This window comes from Sturnira hondurensis, unplaced genomic scaffold (assembly GCF_014824575.4).
Source record: "Sturnira hondurensis isolate 20B ecotype Veracruz unplaced genomic scaffold, ASM1482457v3 Scaffold0004998, whole genome shotgun sequence".
NCBI classification, from domain to species: Eukaryota; Metazoa; Chordata; class Mammalia; order Chiroptera; family Phyllostomidae; genus Sturnira; species Sturnira hondurensis.
Genome location: NW_028077629.1, coordinates 4,430,715 through 4,456,397, shown reverse-complemented (window position 1 = coordinate 4,456,397; position 25,683 = coordinate 4,430,715). Strand labels below are relative to the sequence as shown.

Genomic DNA, 25,683 nt, shown 5'->3' with positions numbered 1-25,683 from the left:
ATGAGATTTGTGCACTTATTGGAAGAGGAGGAGGTTCCAGACCTCCCTTGCTCCATTCTCATGGATGGAAGAAAGGCCATAGGAAGATAAAGGAAGGTGGTCATCTACAAGCCAAGAAGGCTGCTCCCACCAGAACCTCCAGAAACGTGAGAAAATACATGTCTGTTGTCTAAGATATCTAGTCTGTGGAATTTTGCTCTGGAGGCTAAAAGTTGGAGATCATGGTGTCATCCTGATCAGGTTCTAGTAAGAGGGTTCTTCTTAGTTTGCAGCTGGCTGCCTCATGCTCACTGGGCCCTCACACCACCTTTGACTGTCGTGTGCATGTGGAGAGAGATGTCTCTTCTCCATTCCTAATAAAGCCACCAGTCCCACCAGATTATGACCTCATCCTTATGATCTCATTTAACCTTAATTACCTCCTGAAATCTTTTCTCCAAATATAATCATATGGAAGGTTAGAGCTTTAAATTTTGGAGAGGACAAAATTAGGTCTATAGCAATCATGTATATATAAATAAGCCTTACTCATCTGGAACATTTTGTATTCTTTTTCCTAGGATATAATCCCAATGCTGTCCTAGATGATTGTTGTTTCATTCACTGCTACTTTCTCATTGCTAAAACTGGAACACACTGAGAGTTCAAATATACATATGCAATTGTAAACTGATACCAAACTCCCATAGGACAGTTTGGCAATTTGCATACAAGGTAAAAAATAACCATACACAATTTCTGTGATTTTAATGTTCAGAATTAATACTAAATAAATAAGCATTTTCTCATATTCATCATTCTTTATAAGAAGTAAGTTTGAAAAAACTAATAGCCACATCTATTGGACTAGTTCAATACATTATGACAATATATAGTATAGTACTATGCATCTACTAAAAAGATTATGCTGAAGAATAATGTCATGGAAAGTGTTTACAATATACTTTTAGGTGAAAAGTTATTAAAAGCATAATATTTGCTTATTCATACATACATAAAAACAAAAGAGAAATACTCCATTCTGTAAAGAGTGGTTTCTCAGGTTTAGAAAATTTATTTGTGGGGTGAGAGCTTTTCTATATTTTCCAAAAATTCATAAAAATTATTGAGCATGTAATTATAAAATATATTAAATAATTTGATATGAGTCAAAATATAAATTATTAGAAGTAAATGGAAATGATTATTAATGTACATCGGGGAAGACATTTACACTAAAATTAAAATGCAAGAAATTTTTTTGTATAAAAGTTAAAAAGAAACTTTTATAAATAAGAAAAGTCTAAAAAAGTCAAAGGAAACAAATCTTGGGGTCAGATTAACTACTATGGTATTCTGAGTTTATTTAAAATAGTCAGTAAATCTATCAATAGCCAGAGGGAAGGGGGAGGGGACAGTGGGGTGAAGGGTTTTCTGGAACTGCTATAAAGGACACAAAAAAGCCAAGGAGTAGGGTGGAAGCAAGGGAGGGAGGTGGGATTGGCTGGGGTTGGGGGGAGTGGTTGGGGGAAAATGCAGACAACTGTAATTGAACAACAATAAAGTAATTTTAAAAATAAATAAAAAGGGATGGACTCACGTGAATAAGTATAAAGGACACATGGACAATAATTAAGGTGGGGGTTGGAAATGGGAGGACGGTGGGGAGCACTGGGGGGCAGGGCTGGGAATATAAAACAGAATACTGTACTTGAATAAGAATTAAATTAGAAAAAAGAAAAAATAAATAAAATAAAATAGTCAGTAAATACTCTGTATTTGAGATATTCCAAAATGCTGTTGCATACAAAAATTATTATACAAAATATAGACAAAACAAAAAAAACAACTGAAGGGGAATTATATTTGGGGGATGACAATAGTTTATACAAACATGCAAAGGTACAGATGTTATAATTGGGACAATTGAACAGAAACCAACTGCCAACATTCTAGGACATCCCAACATAAAATCCTTCTAGAATCAGTGTACACACATATTCCATTCTATTATTCACCTATGTGTGAACTAATTACCCAATCAGATGAAAAAATTTGTGACAACATTAAAGAAGCCCTGAGTAAATGAAATAGATATCACATCCTTGAAGGGAGACTCAGTACTGTAAAGGGGACCAATTTGTTTCAAATTAATACATAAATTCAATGAAAATCCACCCCCAATTTTTATATTTGTTTGCTTTTTGTGGTAGTTGCCTTATAACTTGATGTGCTCATTCTAGATTTCATCTCAGAAATTAAAGATCTGAAGTAACCAAGAAAATGGTTAAGAACAAAAAAAAAGATAATAATGAAGAGAGTCTTGCTCCATAAATCTTTCTTAATGGAAGGTATGGTACTGATTTAGGAATAGGCAAATAGATCAATGGATAGCATATGACTATGTGCATATGAGAAATTACTGTGTAATAAAGGTGACATTTCAATGAAATTAGAAAAAGTTTGATTATTTATGAAATGATTACCTGTTTGGAAACAAAGAAAAATGATCTTTTCCATGTTACATTACACATAAAAATAAATTTCAGTGCCATTATATATGAAAATAAACTATAAAGTAGTACTAAACAGTCAAATATTTTTTAAATTTTGAAATAAAATTGTATTACATATATGATAAATGTAAAATATAAATAGAACTAAGTAATATTTTTAAATGTTTATGTTATGTAAGACAATATAAAAAGTAAATAGAATAAGAACTCATTATGTGAAATAATTTAAAGCAACTTTAGCTGTCAGTTAGTACAGTGGTACTAATTGCAATTGCACAATAGTTTCAGAGCACTACTTCCTGTTATGTGAAAAAACGTGGAAACTTATGACAGCTTTTATACTGAAGGCTGTGGTGTGCCACATCTCAGGAAATAACTTACACTCCAGTTCTTCCTGAGAGTGCTGCCAGTAGACAGCCCTCTGGGAAAAAAACGTTGAAGCAGCCTTCTTACCCAGACTGGTCTGTCCTTCGGTATCTTACATCCAGTAACTAGTCAGTGCTTTCATATAAAGATCCAGCTCTTCACCTCAATTCAGGACAACTCTAAAGGGCCATCTCAATTTCAGATCTGACATGCAGTTGCCTAAGACCACTTTGAGAATATGTCACAGCCCAACACCTGCCTTTACCCAGCCCAGCTCCCTTTCCTGCCCCCACAGTGGAGTTTTCTGGACAGCAATATCCATAGTCAGCTTTCTGGGAAAACTGATCTTTAACACTCTTTGATTCACTCATTACTAATAGAAAACAAATAGCCCAGCTACAAAAAATATATACAAGTTCATTGGGGGATTACTTCCAATAACAAAAAGCTTGAAAACACCAAACAGTCTAAGGGATTTTATATCATATATTACATATTACATATATTACATAGTATACACATATGTATATACACACATATGCATAGGCTATTGTACCAGCAGCTACTGTATCTATTTTGTAGCAACTAATATTTGCCTGCAAATAATTTGTGATAACACAGGAAAATTTTCTGTCACAATATTTATTGAAAAAAGAAAGTCATGAAGTAATTTATGCAAAGTTATTACTAGTACATAAACAGAAGCATAGAAACAAAGGCAAGAAATAAAATTTTCCTTTCTACATTTCTTTTTTCTGTATTTTCAGAAATTTCATATAATAATTGGAAAATACTTTTTTTATTTTTAAAAAATCTTTAAATGTTAACCAGGAAAGATAATCGTAATCGCATATAATTTTAAAGAAAAAATTTAAAACTCAGTGTAAATATGAAGCTCACTAAAGCAAAATCATGCCCTACTTTCCATAACTAGTATATGAAGTAAAGTTAGGAATCAAAATTAAGGGGTTGGTTTCAAACATAATGTCCTTCAACTTCAGCATGACTCGATATTCAACATTTTGCAATTATCATGATATATCCTTAAGAAGTTATAAACCCAGAGTGGCACAGTCAGTACAAACACGGCCTGGATTGCAAGAAGTGTTGTAAGATTTTAAAGGTAACAGTGATACTACATAGATTTAAAGATATTTATTTGGTTTTCAACAGCAAAACATTATCATCCTATCATGTTTAATCTCGAGTACCTTGTGCAGTGGAATAGCATACAGCAGGTTCTGAAAAATTATCATTTTTAAGAGTAAATGCTAGCACTTAGAAACATAATATTTTAACTATGTCTTTTCAAATAATTTCACACTTAATAGTTGCAAAGATTGCAAGCAGATTTCCCATATTCCCTTCTCCCAGTTCCCCCTATATTAATGTGCTACATAACCCTAGTACAATTATTAAAACTAAAAAGTTAACATTGGCACATTACCATTAACTAAACTACAGACTTTATTCAGATTGTTCTTGTTTTTCCTTTTGTTTCTTTCACCAGTCCAATCCTGGATCTTATATTATGTTTCCTTATGATGTCTTCTTACTCCAATATGCTTTTTGTTTGTTCATTTTTTGTTTTTATTATTTTGGAGCTTTTAACAAGCTCTGGGCATGTAATTTATAGAATGTCCCTCAGTCTGGGTTTTTCTGATACTTTCTCATGACTAGACTGAGGATATGCGTTTCAAGAAAGAGCACCTCACCGGTGAGGTACTCTCTCTGCGTCCCATTAAGTGTGTGTGTTGGAAATGTGTCTTGTTATTGGTGGTTAAGTGGTATCTGCCAGATATATTCATAGCAAAAGTTACAATTTGATCCTTGTGAATAATGTTTGTTTTGAGAGATATTTTGAGGCTATGCGTATATTTTGTTCCTCAAACATAACACATACTTTAATGTTTACAAGAGTCAGAGTTTCGTATCTAGTAATTTTCAAGGTGGTGTTCTAATAGGCTTTCTGTTTCCTTTGTATCTTCTAAATTCATTAATTGAAAATCTTCTTTGAGGAAGAGTTTTCTCCATGATTCAGTCACTCCTCTACATCATCTTGGACACATGAGTATTTTATTCTTTTTGTTACAATTCCACATTATTACAGTTTTGCTGTTCAAATTATTCCAGCTTTAGATACTGAGGTTTTTGCAGGTTGCCTTCTGTGTCCTTTCCACAGACCCAGCTCTTTTTCTGACTGGAACACAAATGTACAAGTTTTTGAGTGAAGATAGTTTTTAATTCATGTGGGCATTTACTTTATAATTGCTGGGTCATATGGTAAGTGCATGTTTAACTCTAGCCAAACTGTGCTTCCAAAGTTGCCATGCTCAAAGTGGACGCTGTTCTCAGAGTGGCTATACATTCCCACCACCACTGTTTGAAAGTTCCAGTTGCTGTGCATATTTACTAGCTCTGAGTGTTTAAGTTTTGTGGGGGTTTTATTGTTTTCTTTGTGTGTACGGTGGTCGTTATTCAAATAGCTTTGTAATAGCAATTCATTATGGTTTTAATTTGCATTTTTCTGATGACTAATAATATTATGCATTTTTTCAAGTACTCCTCTGTCATGTTTATAGTTTCTTTAGTCAAGAGTCCTTTCAGATTCTTGGCCAAATTTTTTATGTTGTTTATTTTATTGTGGAGCTTTGAAAGTTATTTATATATTCTGAATAAAAATTCTTTATTGGGTATGCAATTTTCAAGTAATTTCTTCTCTTGTGTATTGTTTTTTTCCTCATAAAAGTATCTGTCATACAACAAATTTTCTTAATTGAATACAGTCTAATCTATCTAGTTTTTCCTGTTGTGTTTGGGTTTTTCCTTTTGCAATTGTGTTTAAAAACTATTTGCCAAACTCTAGGTCACACAGATACTCATTCCAAGTTAATTTTGTAAAATACATAAGGCATATTTGATTTTTTTGCCTATAGTTGCCAATTGGCAACTATTGGCAACTATTGTTGAAAAGACTATCCTTGCCTCTAATCCAGAAATCTTAATGTCTTCTGCTGGCAATCGTGAAACTTGACAGGTTACCTCCTTAGCCTGCAATTAGAATAAAAACTCAAACTGTTCATTATTTTTTGAACACAAAGAGTTTTTATGCCTTCGTTAAACAGGATTGGGTTAATCTAGTTAAGAACTGAACTGGGTTTTAGCTTTGTCGTTGCTATGGTTGCAGGATAACACAGGCTTTACATTCTGTTAGGGAGTATTTTGTTTAGAGTGGTAATTGCTTTACCAGGATCTTTCTCCTCAATGTCTGCTCCATTTCCAGCTTTAGGCCTTTCCTTTCTTCCTACTGCACATCGGTGATGGTCTGTTCCCTGCAAATAACTCTTCATTCATTCAACAATTGTTCACTTGGTAGAAAGCTGTGGATAGTCTATGTTGTTCTGATTAAGTTTAAATATTAAGTGGGCATGGTATCCCTGGTTCTCCAGGGCATGAACTCCTTACTGTCCCTCCCTTTCCCAGTGCAATTTTGAGCCTAGCACTTCCTTCCCAGGGGTAGAGGGTTACTTTCCCAGTAGCAATGAGTCTTCACCAGTACCAAAAAGACAACTTGCTGTCCTTATTTTACAGATCAAAGCTTTATTTCCTTAAGGGAAATAAGAGAGATGAGTCTTTGAGTTTCTCACTGTCCCTGCATTGGATCCTGTCCTCCACTTCCCCTCTGTTACTCCTCTGTTCTTCCCCATGCCCCAGAGCTTTTCTGGTTTCTCCTGGTCTCTTCTGTGAGTATTAGGTGCAGTTTCTGCACATCCAGTCTCCGGTAACATGTCAACCATCCTGCCTTTTTAAAATACATATCCAGGAGCAGCTTGCATAGGTAAGCAAGTGTTTTGGTTTTGTCTGGCACCTGCAAGGAAATTGTCTACCTTAGATTTTGGGACCTGTAATTTCTATGCTCTGAAAGATCAAAAAAAAGTTGTGAATTCCTGTTTTCTTGGCTTTTGCTTTTGTTGTCGTTGTTGTAAAGGTTGAGAATGGCATGTCTTCCAGTTCTCTTTATCTCTGGTCAGAAACTGAGTCAATTTAATTCCATTCTAAAATTCAATTTCAAAAAGAAACTGATTAGAAATGTGTAACCCTTTTTAATTTCAGAAACTCCCAGTAATAATTTATAAATGTAAACTTTAACAATTTTCCTTGATAACTAGTTGAGGTTCTATTAATTTACTCAAACATCTAAAGGCATGCATGAGGCTTAAATACTACTTGGAGCATCATGACTGTGAGCAATTTACCAAATTTTTCTGTGACCCTGTGACTGAATTTTAACAAATTTTCCAGATAGCTCTTGCAATATAATAAAGGTTAAAGCACAAAAGGTTTTGCTACCTTTAAAAGGCAGTTAAACTGTTCACATACAAAATAATTATTTTGCTTTTTTTTGTAATTAATTGAATGGTCATGGCTGTTTTATTTTATCTGGTATAAATGATGTCATGATTATCCAAACTAGAATAGGAAAATTGAGGACAAAGAACAGAGTCTATGCAATAAATGACATTAAGTAGCAGCATTTTAAAGCTTAAATCACTCTACTTTTTAATATTTATTTCTGACCTTTAAAGCACAGCTACATTTGAAAATAGGACAATGATTCAAAAATTATGGGGGAGTGTTTCAGAGTATGGAATGTAAATTATAAACAAAATTAAGTAACAAAAATGTTTGAGAGACTGACTATATATATCTTCAAATTCTCTGTGTAGAATATCAGTGGGAAGCCACCCAAACTCCTTTTCTTTAACACTTTGCATATTACTTGGTAGACCTTATCCCTATCAGGGCAGATTTCATACATCAATGACAGTTATAAGAGGAAGTGGGACATTTAAAGTATTGAAGAAGCTGACTAAATAACAAATTTGAAAATGATTTGGCAGCAAAGGGTAAGAGGGCATAAGGTGTCATTAGAAGAGAGACTTAAGGATAAGCAGGAGGATAATGATGATTACAGTTTAATCCTGGATAATAGTACAAAGGCTAGGAGTCATACACAGTAACGTGCAGTGTATTATTTTAATGTTTCATTACTGTGACAGAAAGGGTCTGACATAAAGACTGATTCGATGCAGGTCACTCCATCAGCTCTTCTGTGGGAGTGGGTAAATCCCTCTTTGGGCAGATACGGTTGCAGCTTGCCCGGCCCTGATTGCTATATCAAGGAAAACTGTCCTGTACCATATGCGTTTTATTCTGCTTATTATTGTGACCTAGAAATACTTGGATCATACAGAACTTTAACTTTGAAGATTAGAACTGATGTAAAAACAAGGAAGCATTATATAGGAAAAATCGCAGAGCTCTGGATACTAAAATGTGTAATCTAAGGATTTAATGCAAGTTATTTTCACAAAAAACAGGTCAGCTAATTTGTTCCCTACAATTAAAGTAATGGATTGTATAATGATTGGAGATTAATGACCTTAAATTATTTCCTGACTTTGAAGAATTATTTTTAGAAGATATATTTGAATATAACAAATATTATTTTGTCACTAATTTTTATCAACAAAATATAGCCTCAATTTTGATCTCAAGATGTGTGAAAAATCTGCATCTATTATTTTTCCAGGTTCAATTTTCCCTGAATTTCTTTGACAAAGTCTACAGCACAAAAATCTAAGTACTAATTATTCCTTAGAATTCTACATAGCTTTCCTTTTTTATCATAAAATACTTTCATAAATTAATATATGAATATGTTACTGGACCAAGAGAAGAAGTATATTTAAAATAAGATACAGCAGTCTCTGCCCTTTTTTGCTACCTTTCAAATTGACTCCACTTACAGTTTTTGAAATATTTTCTTCTGGTATTTACCAACATAGCACATCACTGTGCTTTTATTTCTTCATCTTACATAGTATCCATTGACTTCATGACTTGACAGTTGATTTAACTCTCTTACTAACTACTTTCAGCTTTCAATTCCTCACCTTCCTGAGAATAAAATTAACTTTTGGTTAAATTATTGGTTAATGTTAAATTCTTTAATGATCATAAAATACTTCTTACTGCTACCATGCCCAATAGAGCAAAATTACTACTTTTTTTTCATTTTTATGTGTTCAGTCTACCAGTTTAAACTGAACCATTTATTGTCTTTATTTTTATTATTTTGACTTTGCCCTCTCCTTGCTGCAAATCTGTACCACTTTATTAGAAAGTTATCAGTAAAAAAGTCACATCAGAATAATTTCTCCATTCTCTGAAAACCACAAAGCATATCCTATTCTTGACAATACATTTGCTTTGGTTCTTAAAAGAAGTGATATTAATTACTTATTATTTGTTGATTGTTATTTTTATTAAACAAATTTGAAGCAGGAGTCCTGTGCTCAGTATGATAATTTCTCCATTTTTATAGAGCTGATTACTTACTAATTTGAAGGTTTCTTTTTGAGTATATCTGGCTTTGCATCGTTAGTTCTTCTAATGTTACAAAAAGTGCCTCCAAATGTTTTTATGATTATTATTTAAAATGGCAACAGAATACCATGATAACATACAAAAATATGTCTATATATGTGTATATATATATGTATACGTATACTTCAAGATACTTTTAAATAATTTGAACAAAAATTAAAATGAAATAAACATTTAAATATGTTGTAAAAGCTAGAATACTTTTTGCATATTTGATAAGGAAACATGATTTACTTGAATGCAAGTTGTCTTACTCAGTTAGGACTAGTATGACAAAGAATCGTAGACTGGTTGGCTTATAAAATACAGAAATTTAGTTTTCATAGTGCTAGAGGCCTGAAGTCCCAGATCAGGATGCCAGAGTGGTCAAGTTGTGGTTAAGTACCCAATTCCAGTTTGCAGACTGCCAACTTCTCATTACATCCTCATGTGGCACAGAGCAGACAGAGGGGAAGCAAGCTCTCATGACTCTTATGAAGAAACTAATCACCTCCCAAAGTCCCCACCACCTAATACTACCACAACGAGGGATAGATTTCAGCATATGAACTTTCAGGACACACAAACATTCAGTCTGTAAAACAAATGTTTCCTTTAAGAGTGATGGTAAAGTATTAAGTGGGTCATATCCTTTGATTATATCCTTCCCTGCTTTGCAGCTTTCGTTTAAGATTGTTTACAGCTTTTTTTCTCTAGTAGAAATTGGTACTTTAATTCTTTGTTCACTAGTATTATTTGTTCTTTTTTTATTTGTTCACTTAAATAAAGACCCCTTAGGTTTCTGGAGGACTAAATTCCTTTTTATGAAGAGATAAAGCAATAAAAATTTCCTCTTTTCCTACACTAGATAAACACACAGCATGAAAAGTTCAATTATTGCATGTCAACTTCAGTAGTGCCTTCCATTCAAATTTGGCCCTATTGTAGCTAGATGACAGAATTTGTACAACTGATATTAAGAAATCTATTTTAATTATACCACAGAGCTGTTTTTGATCTTGAAATGTTTGTTCTAAATTTAAAATTTAATTGGATCTGTAATAATTCTGACTCTGTGTGTATCTACATATATATACCTAACTTGCATTGTTTAATAACAAAAAAAGCATACAAGTGAAGAAGAAAACACTAAAGTAACTTATATATATATGTGTATATTGACTTAGCTCACTCTATATAATTTACTCATAGGTTGAACATATAGAACTCTTCTAATATACGATACACTATCTTATTTAATCTTCTCAATAATCTTTAAGTGTAGTCATATAATTTAACATTCAAACCAGGGCACATCGGAAAGTAAGAATGAACACAATTATAATTAGGACAATAGGCAAAAATGAGGATGAATGGTAATCCACCTTACAGGGTGAATGTTTTCCTAACTCATCACAGAATGATTTCACATTTTTATGCTATTTAAAAACTAAGGCCCTGGCTAGTGTAGATCAGTGGATTGAGCACGGGCCTGTGAAGCAAGGGGTCACTGGTTAGATTCCCAGTCAGGGCACATGCCTGGGTTGCAGGCCAGGTCCCCCGTGGGGGACACATGAGAGGCAATCACATATTGATGTTTCTCTCCCACTCTTTCTCCTTCCCATCCCCACTCTCTAAAAATAAATAAATAAAATATTAAAAAAATAAAAATAAAAACTAAGAAATAAGTTTAGGGACACATGGGAATTTACATAAGTCCTATAAAGGGTCCTGCCAAAGTAGGTTTATAGTTGCTTGTTTATATATGGGAAATAATACCATAATTAATAAATAATAATACAAGAATAAACTCTGGGCTTTGATGGTGTGGCTCATTGGATTGAGTGCCAGCCTTCCAACCAAAGGATCACTGGTTCGATTCCCAGTCAGGGCATGTGCCTGGGTTGTGGGCCAGGTCCCCAGTAGGGGGCATGTGAGAAGCAATCACACATTGATGTTTCTCTCCCTCTCTTTCTCCCTCCCTTCTCCTCTGTCTAAAAATAAAATAAATAAAATCTTTTAAAAAACCCTTTGTTTTGTGTATTTTCAACTTTAAACATACTTTTGCCTCACTTTATATTAAGTATGTTAGCTGAAATTCAAACATGGAATATATATTGAAGGAAACTATTATTAGAAAAAGTAAAAATATATATATATATGCTCTGAAACAGAAATTATAGCATATTAATATTTTTAAATCTACCTGTGTATGTTTAATTTTAATATATATATATATAAATTTTAATATATATATAATTTTAATATATATATATATATAAAGATACACACTCAAACTACTAAATAGTAATCCCCAAGGTAGCTGAAAATGGAGAGGCTTTCATATATATAGTTTGTGTGAAGAAAATCCAACCATTGTTAATATAAATGAGAACAGTTTATGTGACATCAGTGTAACTTGGAAGCCAAAGAGAGTGGACAGGAATACGCATGCGTGAACAATGATGACTTCACTATACTACTAGTTAGTGGGGGCAGTAGACACTGTTGGGTGAGTGTGTGTACTATGTGGCCATCACATTGAAAATGACTGAGTAGAGCAATGAATCTGCACCAAATTTTGCATTAAGCTTGAACATTCCTTTGTGGAAACTGTTCAGGAGATTCAGAAGCCCCCTGCAATGGGAAACTGGGGATTGGCAGCTTCATCATGACAATGCATAATATCTGGTATAGAGTTTTGTAGCAAAATATCAGATCAACCAGGCGACTAAACCCCCCTACAGCCCAGATTGGTACACTATGATTTCTGGCTTTTTCCAAAACTAAAATCACCTTTGAAAAGGAAGAGATTTCAGACCATCAATGAGATTCAGGAACATACAACAGAGCAGCTGATGGCGACTGGGAGAACTGTGTAGGTCCCAAGGTGCCTGCTTTGAAGGGGACTGAAGCATCATTGTCCTATGTATAATGATGTTTCTTGTATCTTATATCTTCTTCAATAAATGCCTCTATTTTTCATATTACATGGCTGAACGCTTCTCAACAGACCAGTCAAGAAAGGATCCAGGCATGTAATATGAAAATATGTACATACTATGAATATACTACATACATATGTATTTCTGTATTGCAATAGCCACACAACCATTCCCCCAACAATCACTCCACACAGGCAAATAGCATGAAGTATTTTACTAAAAGAAAATGTCACCATTTTTAAATGATTTTAACTATGTACTTTTAGAGATAGGAGAAGGGTGGGAGAACAAGAGGAAGAGAAACATCAGTGTATAAGAGATACATCAATCAGTTCTCACATACCCCCAACCAAGAACCTGACCCACAACCCAGGCATGTGCCCTAACTGGTAATCAAACCAGAGACCTTTCAGTTCACAGGCCGGTGCCCAATCCACTGAGCAACACCAGCCAGGGTGATCATTATTTAAATTTTAACTTTTTTTGTAAAAGATGGACAAAAGTTGACTTGCTTAAAAATTAAAGATACAAAAATAAATTTGAACATGTAAATGATATCCTGCTTCATTAATGATTGTACCAATTTCAGGTTTATCATATCTTAAGCCAATATTTTCAATTTTAAATGAAAAGCTTCAGAAAGTTTTAAGTTTATAATTAAAGATTTGAAGGTATATTCTTATATTGGTGAGTACAAAAAATACCTTTTAAAAGTAATTAATTAAATGGACTTTGCTTTCAAATCTAGTTGAGATTGTATCCCTATTATTTTCTTGCCTTAACAAGCTTTTGATTTAGAGAAATGAAATGCTTGGTTTAATAAATTACTACATTTATATATTTGTATAGAAACACAGAAAAATTTTACAATGATAAGATGATCTCATATTATTGTCACTGAAGTAAATTAAAGCCTTTTTAAAGTCAAGCTTGATTTTTATAAAGTCCATACCTCAGAGACTCATCCAAACTATGATAGATTTCTTGTTGGAAGTGTATTTAAAAGTTCACAATCTTGGAAGAGAAGATTATGTGCTTAAAGAAAAGCTAAATAAATTTTGGCATCTCAAGTATTGTCCTTTCCAGAAGATAGAAATTCAAGATAACCATAACAACCATATAACTTTAGCTTACTTTTCTACAATAAAAAATAATCTTGAAAGGGATAATTTCTTGAAAAAAAATTTCTCACTCAACTAGTGTGATGGCTATATGTGTTACCCTCTTTGTAGAATTAAGATTAGTTAATCTTTTCCTATTACCCAGCAGCTATGCAGCAAATACTTTGATAACTGGAAGCTATCAAGTTGGAAGTGAAGAACTGATAGAATCTTATGTGTTTGTGCTTGAGACATAGGGGTTAGATTGTGAGAACCATTTTCTAAAGATTTTGAGCCTTATCCTATACACTCTACACCCATCAATACTTAAGGAACCAGAAAACAATCTCTAAGAGGAATTACCAAAGTTTATAACTGTGAATTAATCCAAGAAAAGCTAGAAAAAAGGAAATGTTTTCTTTAATGAATGAAAATTGCATAAACATGTATTAACCTAAGTCTAGGAACATTGTTTTATAAAATAAAGCAACATGATGTGAAATGCAATACTAACAGTAAACATGCAACATGCTTTCACTCTATATTATGTCAACCATCATGGTAGAGCAGCAATGGGATAAGCACACATTTTCCTAACACATATGTAGGCAAACAGGGCTCATGTGTGAAAAAAAGACTCAATGCAGTAAAAGAGAAAGTTCACATGACATAATGCCAGTCACTATTGGCCCTGTACATCATGGACACTATATAAAGTCACAAGGCAGTACTCTGAATAGATGCATGATTCTTCATTGATGTTTCTGTAGAATGTGTCCATTTTATGCACAGTTAGAGTGGGAAGGCATCTCTCAGAAGAAACTTTCTTCTTTAAAGTGTTATGTTGCTCAGAAGCCAAAAGCTTCTCAAAGCTCTAATTAATAACTGCAGGCACTCTTACACAAATTTTTAGAAATATTTTTCTTCAATAAGTTTAAAGCATGTGATATGCAAATGATTGACTCTAAATCTACCATAATTTCATTAACATTTTTTATTTCTGTTGTTTAAAAAACTCAAGCATCTTGAAGTCATATATATCACATATAATTGAGATGGTTGCATTGGGCAGTCTATTTAGGAGCTATGGTTTTCCCTGTTCATGAGTATTTTTCGATCTCACAAACCACATACAGATTAGGAGGAAGAAGATAAAGATTAAGATGAGGAAGAGAAGAAAGAAGAGCAGGAAGAAGAGGGAGAGGAGGCAGATGAGAGAAAGGGAAAGGGAATAGTAAAGGATGAGGGAAAAAGAGGAGAATAATAACAGAAACTCTGATATTTGTACTACTTTATTTGTAAAATACCCTTATTTTTAGTAGAAATTATTTACCATGCAGTCTGCATAATGCAAATAAAAATGAACTGGAAAGGTTCTAAGACCTCTATTTCAGTTTTAGTTTAGGTAATGGTAAATATTTCAATCTTGAGAAAGTTACTTAATATATCTAGGTTTCAATATGTAAGAAATATTTGTAAGATGTATTTTAAATATATAAATACTTAAAAAAAGAAAAGAGTCATAAGTCTTTGTTGTATACACAAATTTAAAAATTATCCACAATTTCTTGGAGGAAAAAGTTTTGCCTTAATCGAGGAAAAGAGGAATTGAACCGCTGTGATCTGTACCCTGACGGTTCACAGACCCCAGCATTTGTGTGCTGGGGCTGCTGCGGATGCAATCCTGCTTTAGCACTTGCACGTTCCCAGGCCTTGGGCATGTTATTTTGAGCTTTCAGAATTTCAATTTTATTCATCTATGAAATGGAGATAAAACAGCAGCCACTTCAAAGGGTTGTTGTATTAAATATACGAAGGATGTAAATAACATACATTTTATGAATACAAGTGGAGATAAATTCTTGTAATAACATTTATTATAGAATACCTGAGCTGAATAATCTGAAGGACTGAATATACATTAATAGCTTTTACTGATAAAAAGACTGAATTCCAATTACCTTGAAAAGCCATAACTATGAATGACCTTTGATCTTGCATGTTGGAATAAGCCCCATTATTATTTTCAAGAGACTATAGCAAATATAATAAAAACAAATGATGATGTTATTATTTGCCTTTATTATTCTACTTTAAGTTTAAGAGGTGCGCTCTTTGAACCACGTGAGTCTCTCTCGCTCCCTTCAGTAGATAGTCTGCCACTGAGTACAGTGTCAACTGCATACTGAACTTTAATCATTATTGATTATTGATGATGGTGTTAATGAAAAAATGATTAAGAAACGATGCTTAAGTGGTCAAATGTGACAGAAAGAAAAGCGGAAGAAACTTCGGTAAGAATGAAAAATGGAAAGTAAGAGAGAGGTTTTGTGTATGGTTTACTGCACCTGATTATGTGGAAGTGGAAAGTTGCTGTAGTATCTGGCATTTAATCTTTTTAAAGAGAGCTTACCTTGCCTTGGAAATGGCTGAACTGATACAAGGAAAAGCAGTCCTCTGGTGTCAGAGGACTCACTTTCTTTCATCCCGTAATTGCAGCATTATCTGCTGTGCTTCCAGAAATGAAAGAAAGGGACAGAGAAGGGAAGATAGATAGCTCCTTGGTGTCCCCCTGCTGTGGATAGATGATTGCACTTCAGGAAAAAAAAAAAAAAGGAATAATCTGATTTCAAAAAAATCCTCACCCAAACATGATCCTAGACTCAATATTTTTCAAGTGGCAGTTTTAGGTTAGCTTTCATTACTTTTGATTATGCTACCTTCTGCTCCAGTTTCTAGTTGCAACTTAAAAGGTCAAACTCCCCAAAATTCACTTTACTGTGATATTCCAGTCAAAATTAAGGTGAAAATTGCAACTCGTCTCACAGGAGCCCCTCTCCTGGAGGAATAAGGTTTTTCATTTCTTTTAAACATAATGTGTTTGGGAAAACTTCAAAAGTTATAAATGAAAATTAATTTTAAGAAAACCCACAAAATTCTTACCTGCATCTACAATGATCTGAAGGGCTACTTCTACTTCTATTCAAGTCTGACAATTGTTAGGAACTTAAAGGTAAATTTAAGGTACTTTGGCAAAAATAACTCTTGTATAAGTGGTACAAAAATAAAGAAAAAATGATGATGCTAAGATAGTCTTGTGATTTGTTCATTTAACAAAGATTTTATCCTCACATAATGTAACATCACATTCTAATGATGAGTGGGTAAAAAAGTTAAGAAATGATACTGGTAAAGTAATAAGTTATCCAGTTGTCATTCTTTTGCTGCCGATAATTGCATGATTTTTAAAAAGAAGCCTATTTAAAGTTCTAAGTTTGTGAACAACTATCACTATTTTAAAGTAAAATTCATTTTATTCAAATAACTAGGAGTAAGCATTGTGGTTAAATTATACTTAACTCTAGCTTTCATAAGATCACCAATATTATTTTCTTCAATTTTGATCTGCATGTCACATGTATGCTCATATTTTTACGCTTCTCTGGAATTATAAACAGTTGTAATCCCTATTAGTTTCATTAAACTTCTTCAAATTAAAATGAAAACCAAGTCGTTTCTGTCTACCAGCCTCATGCCTCTCTGATCCATCCTTATTGTTTCCTTCTTTTTAGGTGGCAACAACAATCAAGATTCTCCTGTCACCATTAACGTTCTGCTATAGCTAAATTCAGCATCCTTCTTAGACCCTTAATCCTATGCAAAAACCAGATGATCTCAGGGTCTGTGCAATCCCACCACTAAAATTAGGGGGAGGGGGGATGTAAACAATGTCTTATCTCCATGCTAGTAATTTGATATGTGCAGCTAAAATGGCTTGGGGATGGGTACTATGAGCACCTTCATGAAAAGTGTCTCTACAATAGATCCAGAGACCCCCACCAGCCGGCTACGGTTTGTGACCACTCTGAAAACATGACCTAGTCGATCAGTCCAGTTCACCTGACAAGGCTGTCAGTCACCTGCTTGGCAACATAACTAGTATCTGCTGGGTCCCCATTGTTGAGTTGAGTGATTTAGACTGAGCTCTAATGGAACAACCTCTATGCCTCTATGACTTGTTGCTACATTTCTGTTCAATCATTTGCTCTGACATATTTTTAGCAATAGCTAGACTCTTAAAAATCAAAAAGCCAGTCTTGTAGTTCCTCAGATATTTGCTAAAAATGTTAATAGAGAATTTTATATTGTTACTTTTACTAGAAGGAAAAAAAACTAACAATCTCGGGACTTTAAAGAAATAACGCCTCTGAATGTGAAAACTAGCCCAAGGATTTTACCTTTATTATCTCCCTTAGAATTCAGAGGGAGAAAAATGTAGCTGTTTTGAAAAGACAAAAGAACCTAGCAAAACAATAGTGAAATGAAAGTAGAAATGCAAATAAAGATGGTAAATGTAAAACAATAAAAAAAGACAAAATACCATCAGAGAATTAGAATATTCACTGGGCGAAATTTAGACACTGTCTTTCAATTCCCTTGCCAAAAGTAGTTCATTGATTTTCCATAACTCTTGCCATTTTTTAATATAAACATTAGCCAGAAACTTTTGGTTCAAAATACATATACTTGTTTGCATTAATATTCAGGGGCTTTGGGTCTGCATGCTATTCTTTGTGTTGAGCTGTGAGGCACCTCTTCCAAAGCTGTTGCAACTTTGCTCAATCACAGGCAGTGTGAGACAAATGCGCTGCCTCTCCCTGCACTCTAACCCCTGCTTCTGCAATCATTTGCACCATAGAGCCCCAGAGACTGGACTGCAATATCCATCCAACCCTAACTGCTAATATGAGCAGTCAGCCTTGCAGTAGTTTGTGTATGCTAAATTTTACCCTCACCACAAGAAGCCTCCGGGTGAGATCACCAGTTATCCTCCAATACCTCTTGACTGGGGAGCATTTGAGGATATATAAGTATTCTCTGTTTGTTAAATGCAAGCTGTGGGACACCAGGGACCTACTCCCTGTCCAAATGTACCATTCCATCTTTGCCACTCTATTAAGCCAAAACACAAGATTCTTCTGCCCTTTTATTTCCCTTTCAAACCATTTGTTGCCCTGGACTCACTTTCCTTGGGGTTTGGAACTTAAAAGGAGTCATTTTCAACATTTCATATTTCGTTATCATTCCTTGACAAGTCTTCCCATTGCCTGAAAATCTTCTGCTTCCTTTCTGACAGGAACACCCCTATATCGTGTACTTTTTTTGTAGATGACATTTGCTCTTTTGATATCTAATGCAATAATGGGAAAAGGACTGAATGGAATGGACACAAGTTACCAAGAAAAGAAAACACATGCATGAGAATTGATAGTGTTAGTGTATTGGATATTATCCCATTATATATGGAAGATAAATATCATATATTTTGTCTAAAGAAATTATGAGAGACAGGGAGCAGGAGCCAAGACCTTTCCTCTTAACTTGATAGTCTTCTTTTTACAGGGAGGCCTTTATATCCCTACCTGATATGTCATATATTCCTGCTTCTCTAAAATATTTACCCCTAAGTGCTGTTGTTGATTTGAGGTAATAATGGTTGAAAAGCTGCTTGGGGAAAAAAAGAAAAACAGATTACTAAAATTATTGGGTAGAAACAATTAGAGGCATATAAACTTACTGAAGTATTAAATAAAAGAAAAGAAATAAAAGTATTGATTAAGGCCAATGCATTTGGAGAAGTAGAAATTTAGATGAAATGATTAGAGTTTTTGATAAAGAAGCTAGGTGCTTAGAACAGAAATAAGGTGCAAAGACTTGATTGAGTAAAGGTCCCTACATTGGAAGCGATTTGAACTTACAATCAGGAAAAAAATGTAGTATTATATAAAACATCAGTAAAAAAAAATATCTGGGGGATAATGTTGAATGAAATGAAGGTTTAATTAGTATACTAGCAGAAAATTGACATGTTACCCACCCAAGTGCAAAGCTCAAAGTGCGCGCAGGCTTTTCTGTAATACAAAATCCAGACCTATTCATAAAACTTGGATCCACTCTATTCCTTGTGCCACACAGTGAAGTAAGAACCTATGTGGATGATCTCACCTAACCCTAATTAGGATGCTATGTAGTATTTACGATTAAAACTGGGTTTACACTGCAGAAAATAAAGCTTAGGGAACTGTGACTTGCCCTCAGTCACGCAGGGTACACATGGCAGAGCTAGGATTGAAGAGTGAGAGTCAGTTACTGGATGAGGACTACATACATACATAGTCAAAAGATGGATTAAAGAAATGCACATTGAGCCTTGTATGGAAGAAAGAATATACTTCTTTTTTTTCAGTTTAATGGAGAAAATTGAAGTCTACATGATACTACAGAAAGTTTTCACCAAATTAAAAAAGTAGCGAATTGTGCAAATTTGTAATTTTTCCCCACAAAACTAAAGACCCAATGTAAAAAGTAGTAATAAAAAATTTACAGTAAATAATCAACCCTTTGGAAAATGTTCTTTAAAAACTTACTTAAATGATGCCAAGCATTCCAACAAATCTCGCCAGCAGCAGCAAATGGAGTAGGAATTACTTTCTCTAGAGGTTTCTCCCAAGTACTCACACATACTTCTGGAGATCCCGGAGCACCAGGCACCAGGCAAATTCACTCCTGTGATGATCTGTCTCTTAGACCAAGCTGAGGCTCTTGCCATTTTTCTTCCTTCTTCAAATTAAAACAAACAAACAAACAAACTTGCCAAGTTCTGTCCTTATTTTCACAATTTCTTTCTTATGGGAAAAACAGGTGGCTAACCATTTTTGGCATGTGGAAAATTCTCTGAACTTGCTTCCAGGAAATTATTCTAATGTAATCAATCCTGTTGGTCTGTCTTTGTGAGTCCTTTTCACCCATCCCAAACAACTTAAGGCAGCCTTGCCTACAGTTACCAGTCTAAAACACAGAAGAGTTTTATCTTCCAATAGTGGTTCCAAGAGGGAGAAGGAGAGGGAAATGAAGGAAAATGGGCTTCTCCTTAACCACTGGCATTTTATATTTCCACTAATGAAAAGTAACTATATTTATAATACACATCTTTTTAACAAAGTAAAGGAGACATAATAGCAAAAAGAGGTTAAACACATTTAGCCTTAGGAAAAATATTTTCCTAATTTTGCCTAAATTATTGAAATGCTGTTATAAATCAGGGTTTGGGAATCACAGCTTGGAAAATGTTAATTGATGTTGTGTTAGTGAGAAAAGAAATAGCTAGAAGTTTGAAACTGAGAGGCACTAGAAAGAATCATGAGTGAGTTTAGAAACTGCCACTATATACAGATGAAAGTTGCAAAATACCAACATATAGAAGTATGAAATTAAATTAATATAGGAACACTCCAGTAAGTGGCCCTGCAGTATATTTTGATATTATTTATGCCAATAGGTATATGCCTCATTTGATGTAGTAGAAAGTGGCCACCCTAAACTATATTCCATTTAAAATAACATATATTCAAAATTTAAACTTCATAAAACTACCAATACAATAGTGGACTGATGAGCTGCACAGGTGGTAAAGTCGAAAAGCTATAGGACGAGAACCAACATGCCTGTCCAGCACTGTCCTAATCAGAGCCAGTGAGTCTAACACACATGTGGTAGAGCAGGAACAGTCTTCTATATTTTAAGGATGAATAAAAATACTCAAATCTTTTGTTTGGATTTCAAACAATTTGATTTCTTTTTCACAATACATTAAAAAAAAACAAATGGTATTATGTATAAAAATGTGATTTCCTGAATAAAGATTAATAAATTGTACTGTCAAATTTGGCTAGCCTCATTCACTCACCCTGACAATCCTTGAGCAAGCTGACAAAATAGAATTTCCAAATATGCAAGATCTAGAATCAGAGTCAATCCTTCAAACACAGGTATCTCAGGATTCCAAATAAAACATCTTAACACACTAAATCATATTCTATCTCAAGAGTATTTTTACCTGACTTGGCAAAAAAAATCGCCTTATAATTCTATATCGTAAATCATGTTATCCTACTTACAGAATGAATCAGGTTCCTTTTGCTCTTGGGCTTCAAATAGATACAAGAGAATAAACTTATTAAAATGACTTGTCTAATAATTCATGACATTATTTCAACATGATAACTTTAATATTATGAAACTATTTTACTCTGGATATATAAATTAGTACACATATATATGTATACAAATTATTTTTCCCATGTGACTCATAGGTAAAAATGTGAATGTTTGTTGCTGTTTATTAATTCAAATGCAAAATGTAAAAAGCATTTTTTTCTGACAAATAATTGTCAAACCCACTGAAGTGTCAATTAGAATTTGATTGTGAATACCAATTGACAGTTAACCTCTCATATTTACAACCATACAGTTAAATCACTCTGGAACATAAAAGTTAATTGTATGTAAAAAAAAACTAATCAAATTACATAAATTAAAATTATAGAAATCTCAGTGAAGTTGTAGTAAAAACTCTTATTCTGATAAAAATAAGAAAATATTAAGACTTTGATGCTTTTTCAAGTGTCATCTTATAAATAAAATCTTTTTCATAAGTATTTTTAATTAAAATTCTTGACCTCCAAAGAGGTATAATTTTCCATAATCACCATATTTCTACATAGAAAAGTAGACCCCTGTGTAATCAAAGTTGACAAAAATACTCAAACAGATTTCTTCTAAATTAAAATTTTATTTATATGAGGTTCTAAATTTTTATGTAAATGACAATTGTTTCTGTCACAATATACATTTTTAACTGAAATTGCACCTTTATTTGACAGGCACTAGGTATGTTAACAGCACTGAGCCAACATTTTCCAATGGGAAAATGGAAAAGTTAAATTTTTTTAGAGACTCTGAAAAGCAGATTAGACCTTTTCCTGGATAATTTTGTCAATAGGCACAATTTATGATGCAAACCTAGTGTCTTTAGTTTTGCCTTGTTAATTCCACATTTACAGAATACGCTTTGATGATTTCCTCCCAAGAGATTGTTTCCTCCCAAGAACATGGAATGACAAAGTATTTGGTGCCCTTATCCACCAATCAATTAAAATCCAAAGCTTAAATAAATGGGAACATTATCTATTCATTGGGCACAAAAATCCTCATCTGAATTCAAGTTCTCATTCCATCTCATTATCCACGACAGTCAAGGAAACCCAATGAGCTTTATTTAGTTTAGTAACTAGAAAAGGCACAGCTCTTGCTGTGAAGTGCAGAAGTTATTCTGCATGAAAAGACAGGGGAAAAAACACGTGGATAGCTACGCAACAAATTGTGTGGGGTAGCTTTATTAATTTTCTAATCAGATGATTTCTCTGTCATCATAATGAACTCAAACATCCAATCAGTTTAAATTAATCAATAATTTATATAATCTAATTCTCAAGAAAGTATCCTGACTGGTGTGGCTCAGTTGGTTGGGCATCAACCTGCAAAGCAAAGGGTGGCTGGTTCAATTCCTGGTCAGGGCACACGCCTGGTTTGAGGGTTCAGATGCCTGTCTGGAAACATAAGGGAGGTAATCAGTCAGGATTTCTCTCTCACAACAATGTTTCTCTTCCTCTATCCTTCCTCCCTTCCCCTATCTCTTTTAAAATCTTTCAAGAAGAAAGTTATAAAATTTTCAGTGTTGTAATAAATAACATATAAAAAGGAAGTAATACAAGTGTGGCTCTGATTGTCTCTTTTTCTCTTTTTTGTAAGATAGTTTCTTACATGTATTTCTTTTAAAAACTTTATATGATAGGTATACACATATACTACAAACATAATATTTTTTATTTTTTCTGTTTTCAAATCCATACTTATTTTCTATTTAGCAATGTGTCATGTTTCCAGCTTTAAGCTATTATCTCCCTCTTTATTAAAATTATCTTCACTAATCTCATTTCTAGTTTTATCTTATGATTTCATTCCCTATCCACTTTTTAAAGTATGGTAAGCCATATTTAAAATGAGCTAATCATTCCAAAAATGCAAAAGCTTTACCATAATTAAAGTCAGTCCATGTAAGAATATAGTTTACAGACTTATTAGTACCACAAAGAGGAGATTTTAAAAATGATCTTTTAAATAAGGTTTTAAATGTTCAACAAATTATGTATATTTAAATCCATTTTATTCAATAGTAAAACAAAAATACAATATTTTTCCTCTGGTTAAAAATAAATAGATATTTGATTAATTATGCAACTCTTAATTTTTTAAAAAAATCATACTTTTAGATCATCTTTTTTTTCAGTTACTGACTGGATACAAGTAATTATTTTGCTCTGAACTTTAATTAACTCTAACAAGAATTCACTACCATAGTATATAACTTTGTCTTAATTTCTTTTTGTATCAACTTGACTATTTTGATCCAAATAGTCAAAATGCTCAATTAAAAATAAAATACTTTTAGCTGTCCTAATTGCTTATTTATCAGGCTGGATTTATTCATTTTTAATAGGTAGATCTCTATATGTGTTGACTCCAGATTTCCCCTTACATTCAATTTTAAGTCTCATTGTCATCACATAGGGACTCAAGGAGGCTGCTCTGAGTAATGAATGATATATATACATATATTTTTACCTATAAGAGACAGTCCTGACCAGGTTCCAACAGACTTCCCACAATTACCCCTTTGCTTTCTTACTTATTTTATCTCTCTCTGGGTAACTCCATACACTTTGGCTTTGAATGCAGTTTTTCAGGCCTTGTGGGTCAAACTGTTTGGGCTGTCATAGTACAATTTCCTATTTAAAGAACTTAAGCTGCAAATGCATCTTCCTCAATCCATACCCCAATAACCATATTGATAGGCCAAAAATTTCAATCCTAGATTCCTGAGAGAAAAGTTGAATTTACAGCAGAACATTTTATGTATTTTAAAAAAATTTATAAATATAATTCAAGGACTAAAATGAGACTCTTTGGTGAATAAAAAGAATGTGTGAAATTGTCTGAGGATTCAGACTCACTATTTCTCTGGTCAGGTCATCTCTTGGAATTAATTACCTTTTCCACTGCCTATCTCTAGCTGTGGACCAAGAAGGAAAGGAGGAAGAATAGCAGGGTAGTCTTGTACTCTAGAGAGTAGCTTGCTATTGTATCTTTTTTCCCTCTTTTTCTTATTACCAAAAACATTTTTAAGAGTCACACATCTTTTACTAAAAATTGCCTAGAAGATTGAATGTATCTCCCTGAGAACCAAAATGATTGAAACATCTGTCTACTTCACCATCTAGAATTACACTATAAAGCATCTTCTATTTACTTAGATTCAGAGGCAATATGTTTATCAACTTCAAATAGATAAGCTGGGTTTTACCCACTGTTTTCAGCAAAGTGAGAAAAAGGAGTTCTGGCCCTAGCCTTGTACTCACCAGGCTTCCTTAAGTGTGTGTACAAGCATACATGCACAAGTGCCCATCGGTGCATTGCAATATTTTTCTAGTCTCCTAAGATGACATTCCTCTATTCTCTATCCCAGTGACGTTCAACCTTTTGCATCTCATTGCACACATAAACTAATTACTAAAATTTCGGCACACGAAAAATAATTTTTTTTGCCAATCTGAAAAAAATAGGTGTAATTGCTTCTTGGCCTTTTAGCTAAGATCAAGTGTAGTATCTGTTCTTATCATTTTAATATCTGGCATGTCCTCTATCCAAGGCCATTATAGTAACTGGGTTTCCAGAGCTGGGAGATGGAATAGGAGTGTGCTCTGTCCACTCTGTGCACTAGACCTGGTTTTGCAGTACTTAATGCACCCCTGCCTGCAAACAAGTTGTAATTTTGATTCTTTCACACCAGACAGCTATAGTTTTGGTAGCTTTTGTCAGTTTTTTTAAATTTGACAATCTAAGGGAAAAGAAGTCAGTGACCCTGACTAAATAGTTAGGTATTGCATGTTTTAAAAATTCTTGCGGCACACCAGCGTGCCACAGCACACCAATGGAAAATTGCTGCTCTACCCAGACAAACCACCTTTTTCTCCAGACTAGCTCAATTTCTCCCTCTATTTTAAATCTTCAGTATATAGCTCCTAAACCACATGAAATCTTATTGTAAAATATCAAACCCTTTCTTTTGCTGATTGATTATGTATATCTATGCAACATTTTATAATTTTTCATATTAAATATTCATGTATTGATAATATTGCTATTGCATATTTTGTTTGTTTTTTTAATTAAATTTACCGAGGTGTCATTGGTTAATAACACTATATAGGTTTTAGTGTACAGTTCTAAGATGTGTTTGTCCAAAAATCATATTTATATTGTAAATTCCTTGAAAAAGCTTCATCTTTCTACAATTATACTTTTGAAAAACTTCATCTTTGAATTCCTAGGCAGTAAGCATTCAAAAGATTGTTATCATTGGTTCATATAATTTGTTCCTGTATTTAG

The 25,683-nt window shown here is 33.5% G+C and overlaps 1 non-coding gene across 1 annotated transcript; it reads left to right on the top strand.

The window, feature by feature from the left end:
* Positions 1-24,862: 24,862 nt before the first annotated feature.
* Positions 24,863-25,046, top strand: LOC118987109 (U2 spliceosomal RNA). The gene has a single exon (XR_005066516.1). It is a non-coding gene; the product is annotated as a U2 spliceosomal RNA (small nuclear RNA).
* Positions 25,047-25,683: the final 637 nt, after the last annotated feature.